The sequence below is a fragment of the Panthera tigris genome, chromosome D4, assembly GCF_018350195.1.
Source record: "Panthera tigris isolate Pti1 chromosome D4, P.tigris_Pti1_mat1.1, whole genome shotgun sequence".
NCBI lineage: Eukaryota > Metazoa > Chordata > Mammalia > Carnivora > Felidae > Panthera > Panthera tigris.
The window spans coordinates 3,656,165-3,669,496 of record NC_056672.1 but is presented as its reverse complement, the minus strand read 5'-3'; the positions used below and the strand labels follow the sequence as shown (position 1 = coordinate 3,669,496).

At 49.4% G+C, this 13,332-nt stretch overlaps 1 long non-coding RNA gene across 1 annotated transcript; it reads left to right on the top strand.

Annotated features, from left to right (window-relative positions):
- Nucleotides 1–4,971: 4,971 nt before the first annotated feature.
- LOC122233258 lies at nucleotides 4,972–9,498 on the top strand. Its single transcript, XR_006210795.1, has 3 exons — nucleotides 4,972–5,238; nucleotides 8,025–8,164; nucleotides 8,259–9,498. It is a non-coding gene; the product is annotated as an uncharacterized LOC122233258 (long non-coding RNA).
- Nucleotides 9,499–13,332: the final 3,834 nt, after the last annotated feature.

Genomic DNA, 13,332 nt, shown 5'->3' with positions numbered 1-13,332 from the left:
AAGGGGATCTTTCCCGGGGCCCCTTAGTAAAGGAAGCAGACAGGCTGGCGGAAAACAGCTGTGAGCCACGACCCCTTGAGACATTACCTTTACCAGAATCACGTCAGTCTCCGAGTGACGGGAATGATGCTGATTTCTTCCACTTACAAATATACGAGGGTTGCCAGCCGCAAAAGAAAGAATGAACAGTGGCAGTGCCTCCGTAGCCTTGACACTGGTGGTGTGGCCGGTGGGCACCTGCCGGCGAGGGCCGATTCCTTCCTATCGTACAACTAGCAGCAGCCTCAAGTGGGCCACAGAGAAGTGCATCAGGAAAATCTAGGAATCTCACAGATCCGTGCTTTTTTTCTTTTTCTTCCTTTCAGGAGAGATGGTTCCCCAGAGAAACCCCGGACCCGGGCGGCAGCCGGCTCTGTCCTGCAGACCCCACGCTTAGAGGTTGCAGCTCAGGCCTTCCTCCAGTTCTGTGGCCCCCACGGGCCAGGCATCGGTGGCCCAACAGTACGCGCCTCTCCCAGGTCCCTCTCCAGGGCACCCAGGGCCCCGGGCTTCTCAACCCAAAGGCGCAAGCCCGCTTCCTGTGTCCCCTGCAATCCCTCCCTGGCGTGGGTCCTTTGGAAGACTGAGGGGGTCCTTTTCCTTAAAATGGCACACTCTGTTAGAGCCGGGCATTTGAACTGGCATTAAATGATTTTCTGAGTTAAAAGGAAGAAAATGACCAAGGCTCAGTCGGTAGAGCGTGCGACCCTTGATCTTGGGGTCGTGAGTTCAAACCTCATGTTGGGTGCAGAGATAAATAATAATAATAATAATAATAATAAATAAATAATCTTTAAAAAACAATACACATACCTCTCTTGCATGATGTAAACAAAATTGAAACCAAAAAAAAAAAAAGTAAAAAGATCACTTACCAGAACGGTGGAAAAGCATATGATTCTATATTCACACACATACACACACATATACGATATATAGATACAGAGACGCCACCCATAAAGATCATTATCCTGAAAACCAGTGATAAGCCTGTTTCCTTATAACCTTATCGCATTGGGTGTATTTAATACACTGTCCAAGTGGAGTCGGGCACAGTATGTTACGTTCACCAGGAAGCGTTTTCCCCCCTTGTGAATAACGCCTCCGTTAACAAGGAAAAGGTGTGCACCTGGGGTGGGGCTGATACTCAGGGGGCTGGGCCACCCATTGGGAGGCCACCCTTTGCGTATCAATAATGACAAAGGACGGAGACACCAGAGGCCTCCTTGCTGCCCTTACTTGGAGCCTGCCTCCCAAGTTTTGGTTCTTCCAATTCCTAGCATGTTGAAATTTCCAGATATCCCTCCATGACTGCGTCCAGATCTTGTTAGATTTCGGTGGCTTGCCTGCCCTGGGTGGCCCTCTCCTTCTTCCCACACTTCTTTTAGGGCAGGAGACACATAAAGTCTTGACACGGCACCCCTTCGAGTCAAGTCTGCCACTGCCAATCGGGGTTCCACTCACTTACGATGTATGTCCCTTCCAGAAGTTTCCATATAATTAAAATGTAGAATGTGTGCGTGTATCACCACCAGTTTCTCACAATAAACAACTTAGGGACCCTGAGGGGCTCACAAGGCCTTTGACCTGTCTGTCTCTTCTCCTGTATCTTAGTTATGCAATTTGCCAGGCCCCTGTCTCCTCTTGCCTACTCCAGTTTATTTTCATTTTGGTGATGCGTTAGGTAGATATCTCCTCTTCAATTCTTTATTACTGTTATTAGTCTTCCTCTTCTTCTTCTTTATTCTCCCTGCCTGTCCCCTTTCTTGTTTGAATAGAGCAAACTTGTTATGGTTTCCTTCATCACGTGGGTGAGTTGAATTCTTCAACTCTCAGGATGAAGCATTATTTCCACACACTTACTAGGTACTCAGGGCTGTTGACATTCATGCATGCTGTCACACGTTTGAATTTTGTGTGTGCAAAGGACAGAGAAATTCCACTGCGAACAAACGCAGAACAGAAACGCATCCCCTTTGGCAAAACCCGGGGCCGAATTCAATTTTCCAGGACAAATGATCCATACTTTTATCAATTACCATGTTTTCTTGCAAGGGCAGGATCTCTGTCTTACTGTGTCTTCTTTTCTCTGTGTCGCCCACTCCTGCCCAACTTCAGGGATCAGATGGACGTTTTCGTCTTCAAGGCACCTGGTGATTATATTTCTATTTGACACTCAGCCACATTCTCCTCCAAGGTGTCTCTTGTGAGCTTGTATGAACTTTTACTTGCTTTCGAGGCGGCCTCCTTGTTCCCCCAGCCAGACTGTGTCATGAGGTCAGCAAATTTGTATTACCTTTTTATAAATTTATCTATCTATCTATCTATCCATATATTTTTAATATGAGAGAGAAAGAAAGAGCATGAGGAGGGGAGAGGGGCAGAGGGAAAGAGATGAGAATCCCAAGGAGGATCCACACTCAGCTCAGAGCCGGATGTGGGACTCAATCCCACGACCCCAGGATCGTGACCTGGGCCAAAATCCAGAGTCTGACGCTCAACCGACTGAGCCACCCAGGTGTCCCCAAATCAGGTATATTAATAGAATGTGATTCTTTCGTATTTGTGAACTTTGACCAGTTAGTCTTTGCTTTTCAATTTTTTTTTTTCCCAACACTTGTTTGGATTTAGGCAGATATTTTAAATATAACCAACGGCTTTGCCTGGGCGTTTCTTCTAGCTAATAACTTTTTCCCTCTGGCCTTACTTCTGTCACTTTTGGGGGTTACAGTTTCTACTTCCAGGGCTTCCTTTTTCTCTCGCTTATGTTCGATTTGTTTTCTCTCACTTTCATGACACGTACATTTTTAAATCCAAGTGACCCGGAGGTAAAGCATAAAAGGAAGGGCAGAGATTTACCAACAAATATTATGAATTCTTGAAATTCGCTAACCGCACCAGTTTGTCAAGTGTTTGGACTCTTAACCGACTGAGCCACCCAGGTGCCCCAGTCTTACTATATCTGTAGGGCTTAACCCTCTGCTGTGTGCGAGGTGGTTTTATTTGGCAAAAGAACACGTGATGGTAGGGGACAGAATAAGCAACGAAGCTTTTCTGAATAAGTCAATGGTAGGTCCTCTGCAAATACGCCCCTACCGACCGAGCCGCTCCTGGGATCACAGCGTGCCCGTCAGAGTCATAAGTGAGTGGTTCGTCGAGGGCGGCTATAGCGAGTCTGGACGTCATTTCAAAGCCCATGTAGACCTAGGCCCCTCGGAGATTTCACTGTAACCGAGGACTGGGGGAATGAGGAGGCTCCTTGGGTGCTCCTCCCTCTACTCAGGCTCCTCGTCATCAGAAACAACTAGCTGAGACCACCATGGATGTGTAGACCTGGGGGGACCTCAGGGATTGTTCAGCGTTTCCCTCATCGGCGAAAGGAAGCGGGTCCACACGTCGGTGCCTGGGCCCCCGCCTGGAAATTCTGACGGAGGTGGCCTTCGGGTCGGGGCTCGCTGAGTTAGGTGAGTTTCGTTAGGTGAGTTTAAGACGCGGGGATGGAGCCTCACCCCCAGTGCCACGGCAAGTGACGCCGTGGACACCGACATTAGCCCCTGGGGGAGAAGACCGCGTGCCTCCTAGAACTCCTGGCTCTCAGGACTGCGTGACGAGGAAGGTGGCTCTGCCGTGCCAACGCTCGGCAAGCTTTGTTGTGTCACTGTAATTACAGGGTGAGCGCGGCTCCACCCCCCGGTGCAAAGAAAGGCGTCAGAGCCCTCTCTGAGGCAATTGTTCCCCATTAGGGAAATGTTAGGTTTCTTCTAATGGAGAAAGGCACACCACAACGTGTAATTCCTGTAGCTGTGACACAACGTACCCAAGCCAGGAACGCCACTCTCCCGTCAGCCACGTCTTCAGATCCAAATGGTTCCTCTTTATCTTCCGCTCACATGCGCTCACAGTTCTTCTGCCCGGGAGAAGCTGAACCACAACAGAGCCTTCTGGTCTCACCTTCTTCCTAACGCTTAGCGACACTCACATGGGGGGGGCGGTGGGGGGGGACACACCACGGGGTTACGCTTAGTTACATAGATAGAAAAGACTGTATTCTTTTCTGAACCGTTTTCACCGAAACCTTTAAGTGTTACGGAATATTCTAGCCCTCGAGGTTCTGTAGACGTGATCGGAAAATTTTCCATGTAAACCTTTTAGTTTGCGGGTAATTACAGTTCTGGGGCTCCAGTAGGAAGGTTCACCTACACACAGCACTTCTCTGCCTCTCTCTGCAATTTCTGTTTTGCTACACGCTCGCTTTCAGGGCATTATCCCCGCCCCCCCCCCACCACCAAAGATGCAGACCTATTATCTTCACACAGATGCTTCCAAAAAATAACCAGTCGACGTGGTAAATGTTGTCAAAAGTTGAGAAATGACCAAAGTTAAAACCAGTGAGTCACCGCAGTAGCAATTAGTAAAGGTTTATCAGGCACACGCCAAAAAGGCAGTTTACCAACCGGGAACCCTCAAACCCAAACGTGGCATGAGCTCGGGGGTAGATTGTTATAAAGCAGCTCGTATGGTGAGAAGGCAGTGGCTGTGTGTTCTTCCACGGGGATTGGTCCTAATGCTAGAATTTTCTGAAATACTATGGAACCGGTCAATGTAGGTACCTTGGGAAACAGTTGAAGTTTTGCTTGTGACTTCCAGAGGCACAAAGGAATGACCCGGGTCAAGCGAGCCTTGCCGGAGAAGCCAAATTCGGCTTTATTTGCAGGACCAGATGAGTTCTGTCGGCTCAGGGAATTTTCAAAGCTTTGTCTTTTCTTTTAACAACGTGAAGATAAGTTACCGGCGACCCAAGGCAGCCTGAGTGTGGAGAGATGCAAAATTGTACGATAGCATACAGCCTTGGTTTATGTTTATGTTCAAACGTGTCGTAATACATTAGGCGGGCCAGCAGGGAGAGCTGTAGAAAGGGGAGGAAAGAGTAGGCTTAGCACCAGCCCCCCTCCCACGGGTCTCAGCCAGCTACCCGCTTTGGTCAGGTTTGTACCCAATCCTGGTTGCTGACTGATGTATCACGGGCTGGTGTGGGGGACTCACCTCCCACTGAAGCCGGTGTTACCATTTCACGTTGTGCTGGTCTATGAGAATCGCGGCAGGGGCTGTCGGCCTCAGATTTGCAGAGAAAATTGTTTTTGAAAGGCCTTACTATCCGAGAAATTGCTTTCAAAGAGGGTTGTCTCGTCATTTGCCTTGGTAAGTGCGGGTTGGAGGTTGTCATTTGGGGTACAGAAAGGGTATCTTTTGCTTAGATTGCTCTCCAACCCGAGCCCAGGTTGTTTCCAGTGCGATCAGTCCGATGAAGGAGTGATTGCGAACAAAAGGTCTTTTTATCAGACCCTTCTGAACACTGAGAGCCCAAAATTGGTGCGGGCAGCCATGCAGGGAGCTATAGACAACCCCGGGCATGGGAAGGTGGGGGCAGACGGATAGAAATGCTGATCTGGTGGCAAACATCAGGGAAATGATGGCTCTGGGGTCTTCACTGGTCACTGGCAGGTAACGACCAGTCTCTAAGAGTCTGGAGGGTATGCCCTTGGGATTTCCAGAGCTACCTAAGGGACAGTAAGGCTCCTTTAAGGAGGCTGGGAGCAAAGCCAGAGATATATTATTTCGACACACCAAACTGCTATGTCATGAAAAGTGTTGGCCTATTTTTGAAAAACTTAGGTTTTCCACGTTGCATTAAATACAAAACATTTTCTGCAGGAAATAAGAGTTATTTCAGAAATGTTTACCAAGGGTCGTGTTGTGTGTATCCTGTCTGTTTTGGGTTTTAAAGATTATTGGGGCTCCTGGGTGGCTCAGTCGGTTAAGCGTCCGACTTCAGCTCAGGTCACGATCTCGCGGTCCGTGAGTTCGAGCCCCGCGTCCGGCTCTGGGCTGATGGCTCAGAGCCTGGAGCCTGCTTCTGATTCTGTCTCCCTCTCTCTCTGCCCCTCCCCCATTCATGCTCTGTCTCTCTCTGTCTCAAAAATAAATAAACTTAAAAAAAATTTATAAAGATTACTATGTACTAACTTACCTGATTTTTATTCAGTTCTGTCTTAGAATTCTTCTGTGAATCTTTTTCCATGCTTATTTATTTTTGAGACAGAGAAAGAGCACGAGCGGGGGAGGGGCAGAGAGAGAGGGAGACACAGAATCGGAAGCAGGCTCCAGGCTCTGAGCCGTCAGCGCGGAGCCTGACGCGGGGCTCGAACCTACGAGCTGTGAGATCATGACCCGAGCCGAAGTCAGACACTTAACCGACTGAGCCACCCAGGCCCCCCATCTTAGAATTCTTCTCCAATTACTTAAGGTAACTTGCTACATTTGCAAAACGTGTATTTTATCCACACAAGGCAGTAGCAAAATCTTAAAAAAAAATGTAAAACAAGGCAAAACAAAACGACACCTTCTATGAGCAGTGGATAGAGCACACATTTCAGAGACTCGAGGATTATTTACTGATGCTCGTCACCTCCTTGTCCCAAACACACACACACACACACACACACACACACAACTTAGAAAGTCTTCCAGGAACTTTTCCCAAACATTGTGTGTGTGTCTGTGAGTCTTAGATTTTCGTTTTAAGTTATTTTCCTCTGATACTGTATTTCCTAAAATGGAGTTGATCTGGATGGATTTCAACCTCAGAGCGCTATCTGCTGTAGACTGTCTCCCCACCAAACTCCTGTGTTGAAAACTCACCCCAATGTGATGATATGAGGTGGGTGGGGCCGTCAGGAGGTGCGTAGGTCAGGAGCGGGGAGACCTCCCCGATGGGATCAGGGCCCTTATAACAGACACCCCGGGGAGGTCTTGCCTCTTCCACCGCCTGAGGACCCAGGGAGAAGATGGCCTTCTGGGCACCAGGGGCCTCTCACCGAACACTACCTGTGCCAGCACCTTGATCCTGGACTTCAGATGAGGAGAGCTCTGTTCCTGGCCTGAGGCGCTGCTCTCTTTCCACCCTGCGTCTCTGGCTTGTCCTCTTCTGTGTCCTTGGATGAGTCTCTTCCTCCGGGTTCTGTCCATGTGGAACCACGGCGCCCGTGCCCAGGACTGACTCTGCCTGTCATCTCCCAAAACGACCTCATTTATTCCCGTGGTTGGAAATGTCTTCTCCGTGCTGACAACTTTTAAATTCATGCGAGTTAGTTGTGATTATATTAATCCGTGTAACAATGTAAAAAAAATGATGTTTTGAGTGCCCTTTCGGGGGCGCTCCACTTATAAACATAGAATCTATAGACAGACATTAATCAACTAAAGCTAAATCAGATGGAGAATTGCCAGATCGAGAAGGCCTGTAATAAGAGGCCATGGTTCCCTGAAAACACGTAGTTGGGGCATTTGATTCTGAAAAGGAGGCTGGAGGGGGAGGGGGCTTTCCTGAGGTTCTGATGAGGAATTTGGAATCTGAAGGAGGAAACAGAATTGACTGGGAGGAAGTACGCAAGCTCGGTGGGTGGGACCGCGGTGGAAGGCCCCGCGGGGTGGGAGGGTGTGCTGTCGCACATGGCTGGAGGGGAACTCGAGGGCGGCCCTGCACCGTCTGGCTGCCTGTTGCCATGTCACGTTTCCCCAACAGCAACATCAATAGGGAGCCATGGGTGTTTTGATGGGAATGGCAGGAGGGCGGGCAAACCGATAGGGTAGAGTTTGCATTTCAGAAAGTTCAGCGTGAAGGAGGCGAGACTTTGAGCGGCAGCCCATCCTGGTGGACCATTTGGGGGAGTGATGCTCGGTGACAGGAAGGCGTCTTGCCAGGGTCTGCCCTTCTGCGTGTTGTCTGCCCAGAGCCTGACGCGGGGCTCGAACTCACAAACCGTGAGATCCCGACCTGAGCCGATATCAAGAGTCAGGTGCTTAACCCACTGAGCCCCCCAGGCACCCCCCTTTGGTTTTGAATTTTTTACTCGTAACGCTTGGGATGATGTAAGCTCCAACGTGTTTGTTGTTTCTTTTGGCTCATTTTTTCCCCTCCTCCCCAGAAAATCCTCACCGTGGAGGCAAGAAGGCTATACTTTTTCAGGCACCACAGTATCGCTGAGCACAAGTGACATCTGGGACACGTGGACACTCAGTGGTATTTCTGTCGCCAATGAGCAGAGACAAGCACATTCCAGAGATGGTAAGGAGGTTAGCTTGCCGAAGTCAGCCTGGGATTAGCCGCGGGGGCGGAGGAAGGCGCCGGGGGTCACCTCCAGGCTTCTCGTTTCCATCAGGGTGGAAAGGAAGAGAAAAGATCATTGGGGACAGGCTTCTGGTTTCCATCACAGCAGAAAGGAAGAGAAAAGATCATTGGGGGGATAAAAGGCAGTAAGTGTTCGGAATGAATGGATGAATAAAGGCCTGAAAAGTGAGTTGATATTTGTTCCTCACGGCAGAGCAAGGATTGATTAACGGCTGTGAGCCCTGCTCTGGGCCAACGGTTTTGGATTACGTTCCAGTTCCAGTGACTTGGCTGAGCAAGCGAGGCTCACATGTGCCATCTCGCCGCTGTGTCTGGGCCCCGGTCTGGCCCGCGCGGCCCCCTGGAAATGACCCCGGCGAAGTCTATCTTTGTTCTCACACGGCAAGGCCTCAGAAGCCTTGGATTCTGGAACATCTCATTCTTGCTGATTAAATTGTGCCGCCTGCAGAACAGCTGGGTTGTCTGTAGCAAATGCTTCCTTGGAAATACAATAGGGAAGAAAAAGGCTCTGCTGTCCTGCGCCCTGAGGGAAAGGAAATACTGTTGAGTCACAGATAAATGAAAAGACAGAGTTGTTTGAATTTTCCCTCAGGGAGCGTTCAACAGATGCATTTGCCTAGTTTTTTGTTTTTTGGGTTTTTTTCTCTCCTAAACCTTCAGGCTACCTGGAGGGGAGAAGCCCTGCTCCCTTCTGCCAGGATCTGCCTCCCTTCGGAAACGGCACTCTCTCCTCTGGACAGCAAAGATTGGCCTTGACGTTTGTCTGGAGACATTTGCTTTGTGGTCACTGGAAACTGGGCAGAAATACGAGACAATAAAAAAGTATCCAATGGAATACCGAAGGTCTGCTGGTCTAAAAGCAAAGTCTTTAAAATTCTCATTCAATTGCATGAGAAAGAGGAAAAGGGACCGATCAAAGTGTGGTGAAAATGAGAAGTTTGGCCCCGCTGGTGGGGGTGGAAGCCACTGAAAAGAGCACGACGGAACTTTCTGGAGGGATGTAGAGTTCTGCCTGTGGATGGGGGTTTGCATTATATAAGTGTATGCGTTTGTCGCAACATTAAAAGGTCCTCTTAAGATTTGTGATTTTTATTCTATGTAACCTTTACTGCAAATAACACAGAACAGACAACAAATAGTGAACTCAGTGACGACAGAAACCCCAGAGGATTTAGGGGTGAAGGGGAGTGAGGTCTGCAACTTGTTTGGAAATGCATCCAAAAAAACGTGGTGTACCGGATGCCTGGGTGGCTCTGTGTCTGAAGTGTCTGACTTGGGCTCAGGTCATAATCTCACAGTTCGTGGGTTCGAGCCCTGCATCGGGCTCCGTGCTGACAGCTCAGAGCCTGGAGCCCGCTTCGGATTCTGTGTCTCCCTCTGTCTCTGCCCCTCCCCCGCTCTCTCGCTCTCTCTCAAAAATAAACATTTAAAAAATTTTTTTAAATAAAATAAAAATTAAAAAAAAAAAAAAAGAAACGTGGTGTTCTGATGGCTGGACAGACAGACAGAAGCGTGGATGAACAGGTGCTCCCAAAAGCCAGTGTAGTAAATGCTAATGGTGGAGGCGGGGTGGAGGTTACATAAGCATTCACTCTGCAATTCTTTTCACTTCTCTGTGTTCCGACTATTTTCAAACTAAGGCGATGGGGGAAAATGCATGGTTTAGGACTGTGTGAAACGATCATTTCCTGCAAAAGGCTAAATCTCTCTTTTCTTTTCAGAAATGTAGGATTATGATCACAAAAAGTCTTCCTCCCTAGGGTGCTGCCTAGAAAATGTGCGTGTTACCGCAAACCCAGGGGCACGATGCCAAGGGCAGGGTCAGGACCCTACCGCGAAGGGACGTTATTGTCAGCCAATCTCCAGCACCAGGTGTGCCCGCCAGCACCCCGGAGCTCACCGTTTCAGCCCCGTCCTGGTCCCCGACGGTGTGGTCACCCTCACCCACATACAAGGTCTTCAAGCACCGGTGTCCACGGCAGGACCCAAGGCTTTGTTTTCGTGAAGATACGTTCCAAAGAGTCGTGCACATACCCGGCAGTTCCAAGACGTTCTTTTGGCTGTCTCCAATTTTCTAGATTCATTTACCTAATTCGTTTAATCTCGTTTCTAATTAAGTATAATGATACTTTTCAGCGACAGAGCATGCATCACGAAGATGCATCGATACAATTACCCTGGAGACATTCACATGCATCAATATAATTCATGCTTATAATTTTATGTTTGCAACCCTGACTGGCCCAGAGTCGCCCTAAAACATCAACCTTTTCTCGCCCTCCTTCCTTCCACGGCTATTCTCCCGGTCAAAGTTTCTCACCGTCAGAAACGCAGGGTCTCACTGTACAGGGTTTCGGCCACAGTGTGTGCAAAATGACTGCAGAGGCACAGCAATTAAAGCGAGCGGTGACGGAGAGAGTGTCTCTGCCGATGTCTGAGCCGAGGTGTTGGGATGAGAACGGGGTACCAGTCCGTCCCGCCGGCGTGAGGAAGCCGCACGTCCATCGGTTGGAGAGAAGGGGCTGGTGATGCAGCTCTGGAATCAGCCCTTTCCCTGCAAGGAAGGAGCCATGCAGGTGTCCACACGGCGCCCCAGAGGGATGTTCAAATATTCCAGCGCCCAGCTGGCACCCTCCGAATACACCCGGCGGAGGCAGGGACAGCTTTCCCCAGCTCGCATTCAGCAGGCCACTCCTGGCAGGGCAGTCCCGAGGCTTTTGGGTTAAGGTGCCCCTGCCATTAGCCTCATGTCATTCATAATTTTTCTCTGCACTTGTATTTTTGTTTATTTTTTATTTATTTTTTTTTTAATGTTTACTTACTTTTGAGAGAGAGAGACAGGGACAGAGAGCAAGCGGTGGAGGGGCAGAGAGAGAAAATCCACAGCAGGCTCCAGGCTCTGAGCTGTCAGGACAGAGCCCGACGCGGGGCTCGAACCCACGAACTGCAAGATCATGACCTGAGCTAAAGTCGGACGCTTAACCGACTGAGCCACCCAGGCGTCCCTGCACTTGTGCTTTTTAAGTGAAATCTGGAGATGTGTGTGGGCAGAGGGTGGCTCCGCCTTGTTTTGCCGGAGGCAGTCCCGCCGTCCCAAGAGCCTGGGGCTGGGATCCTGGCTTGCTTTGTTGGTGGCGACTGAGACAGCGGCAGAGACCCTGGGAGAGGGAGGGGATCCTCACAGGGGCAGCATGGACCCGGAACAGGCACTTCCCGGCTCAGGCTGTGGATTTTGCCGGGAAACCACTGCAGATCAGAAGTATACTCGTGGACAATTGTGCTAAAGCATTCAGGGGAGTCCCGGGGTTTCTTCCAAGAGTTTCGAATCCATAGTTCGAAGAAGGGCTATGACATTGCACAGCAAATACCCACAGGCTTAGCAGCGGAGGTGAAGTGTAGACATCATCGCACCGAATGGAGTGCTCTTCGTAAGAAGCTTCTGCAGGACCACTTACGATCAAGGACCACAATTAGAGAATTAAGTTTTCCTTACGACTGAAGACACACTGATAGGAGGCGCAAACAGCCACTTGAACTATATACAAATCCGTGAAGCCAGACCTCCACCTGCCCGACAGACGGTCTGAGAACACAGTCAAAGGCCCCTGCGTTCACATTCACCCGCAGCATCACACACACCATTGGCGTGGGGGGTTCCTTACACCCGTTGGGAAAATAGGTTCCGCATCCGTCATTAGGTCTGGATGGAAGTAAGAATTTACCCTTCGAAATCTTTTATCAGAAATGTATCCCAATGTTGCTTCGGCCTCTAAAGCGCTCTGGACAACCCCCAAACCGTTTCTGTAACAAAGATCCTCCTCAAACTTAAACAATCATGGAAAATTATTTTGCATTTGCCAGTAGTGACTGACCTTACCATCACCTCTGTCAATGGTCAGTCAGTTGCTAGCAGGATGCATTTTGATGACATCAGTAAATCGATTTCAGAAAACAAAAAGCCAGAAAACTCTTATGGTAAATCAACTCCCATTGATAAAATGATTTATTGTGTTATATTAAATTATGACACCGTTTCATCTATTCCTATACTCATTTATCTACCCATACATGTATATACAACACATGTATCATTAGGGGGTAAATTTGTAGGTAAGTTTTTGTTGTTATTTGGGTATCACCCCTGCCCTGTGGGGCTTAATTTTAATCATCAACTCGACTGGGGCCACGGGGTGCCCAGATATTTGGTTAAATGTGATTCGGGGCGTGTCTGTGATGTGTTTTGGGGTCCGGACATTTGGACGTGCACACTGAGTAAAGCAGATTGCCCTCTGCACTGTGGGCAGGGCTCAGCCAGTCCTCAGGGAAACACAAAGCCGAGGAAGAGAGAACCCCCTCCCTGCCCGTCTTCCAGCTGGTGTATCAGTCTGCTGCCTTCGGGCTCCGACTCAGGCCAGAACCCACAATGTCAGCTCCCCTCCCCGGTCACCAGGTCACAGATGGCAGGTTGTGGGACATCTCATAACGCCACGGTTTTCTGAGAAGCCTCTCCTTGGGGACCTGTGACTTCTTGCCTCTCCTTAGCCCTCCCGACAGCTACACCCCACCCTGGCCTCCACCTCTTCTCTGTTAAGTCTCTTTTATTCCTCTTTGTCCAGTTACTTGCCAAGTTGGCCTGGGACCGTAGGCAGGGCTCGTGTACCCTGAGGCTGTTGAACCAGCCTGGGAAGAGGCCCTTGGTTTGGTTGAGAATCAGAGAAGATGACTGAAAACACTTAGAAGATGAGGATTAAATTCTGGACGATTCCGTGCTGCTGTGATGAAATATTGCCCTCCCCCTTGCCTCGCCCCTGCCTCCAGTGGCTTCATCAAAAGCCTCCCTCCTCCCACCAAATGTGTCTCCTTCCATCTCAGTGCCCTCCAAATGCTCCCCCTGGTCTGGATAGGTCTGGGCGAGGAGCACAGAACCCAAGGAAGATTGTCCTACGACATCCGTGCCGAGCTGGGAGACTTCTTCCCGGGGTGGTGCGTAAAGTGCTCGATCTATTGCAACGCCTGCATTTCTTGGTTTCCAGTTTGAAGACAAAGTGTCCGTGAATGTTATTATTAAGGATTTCCTGGCCCGAATCATCTTGACATAGGTGGGT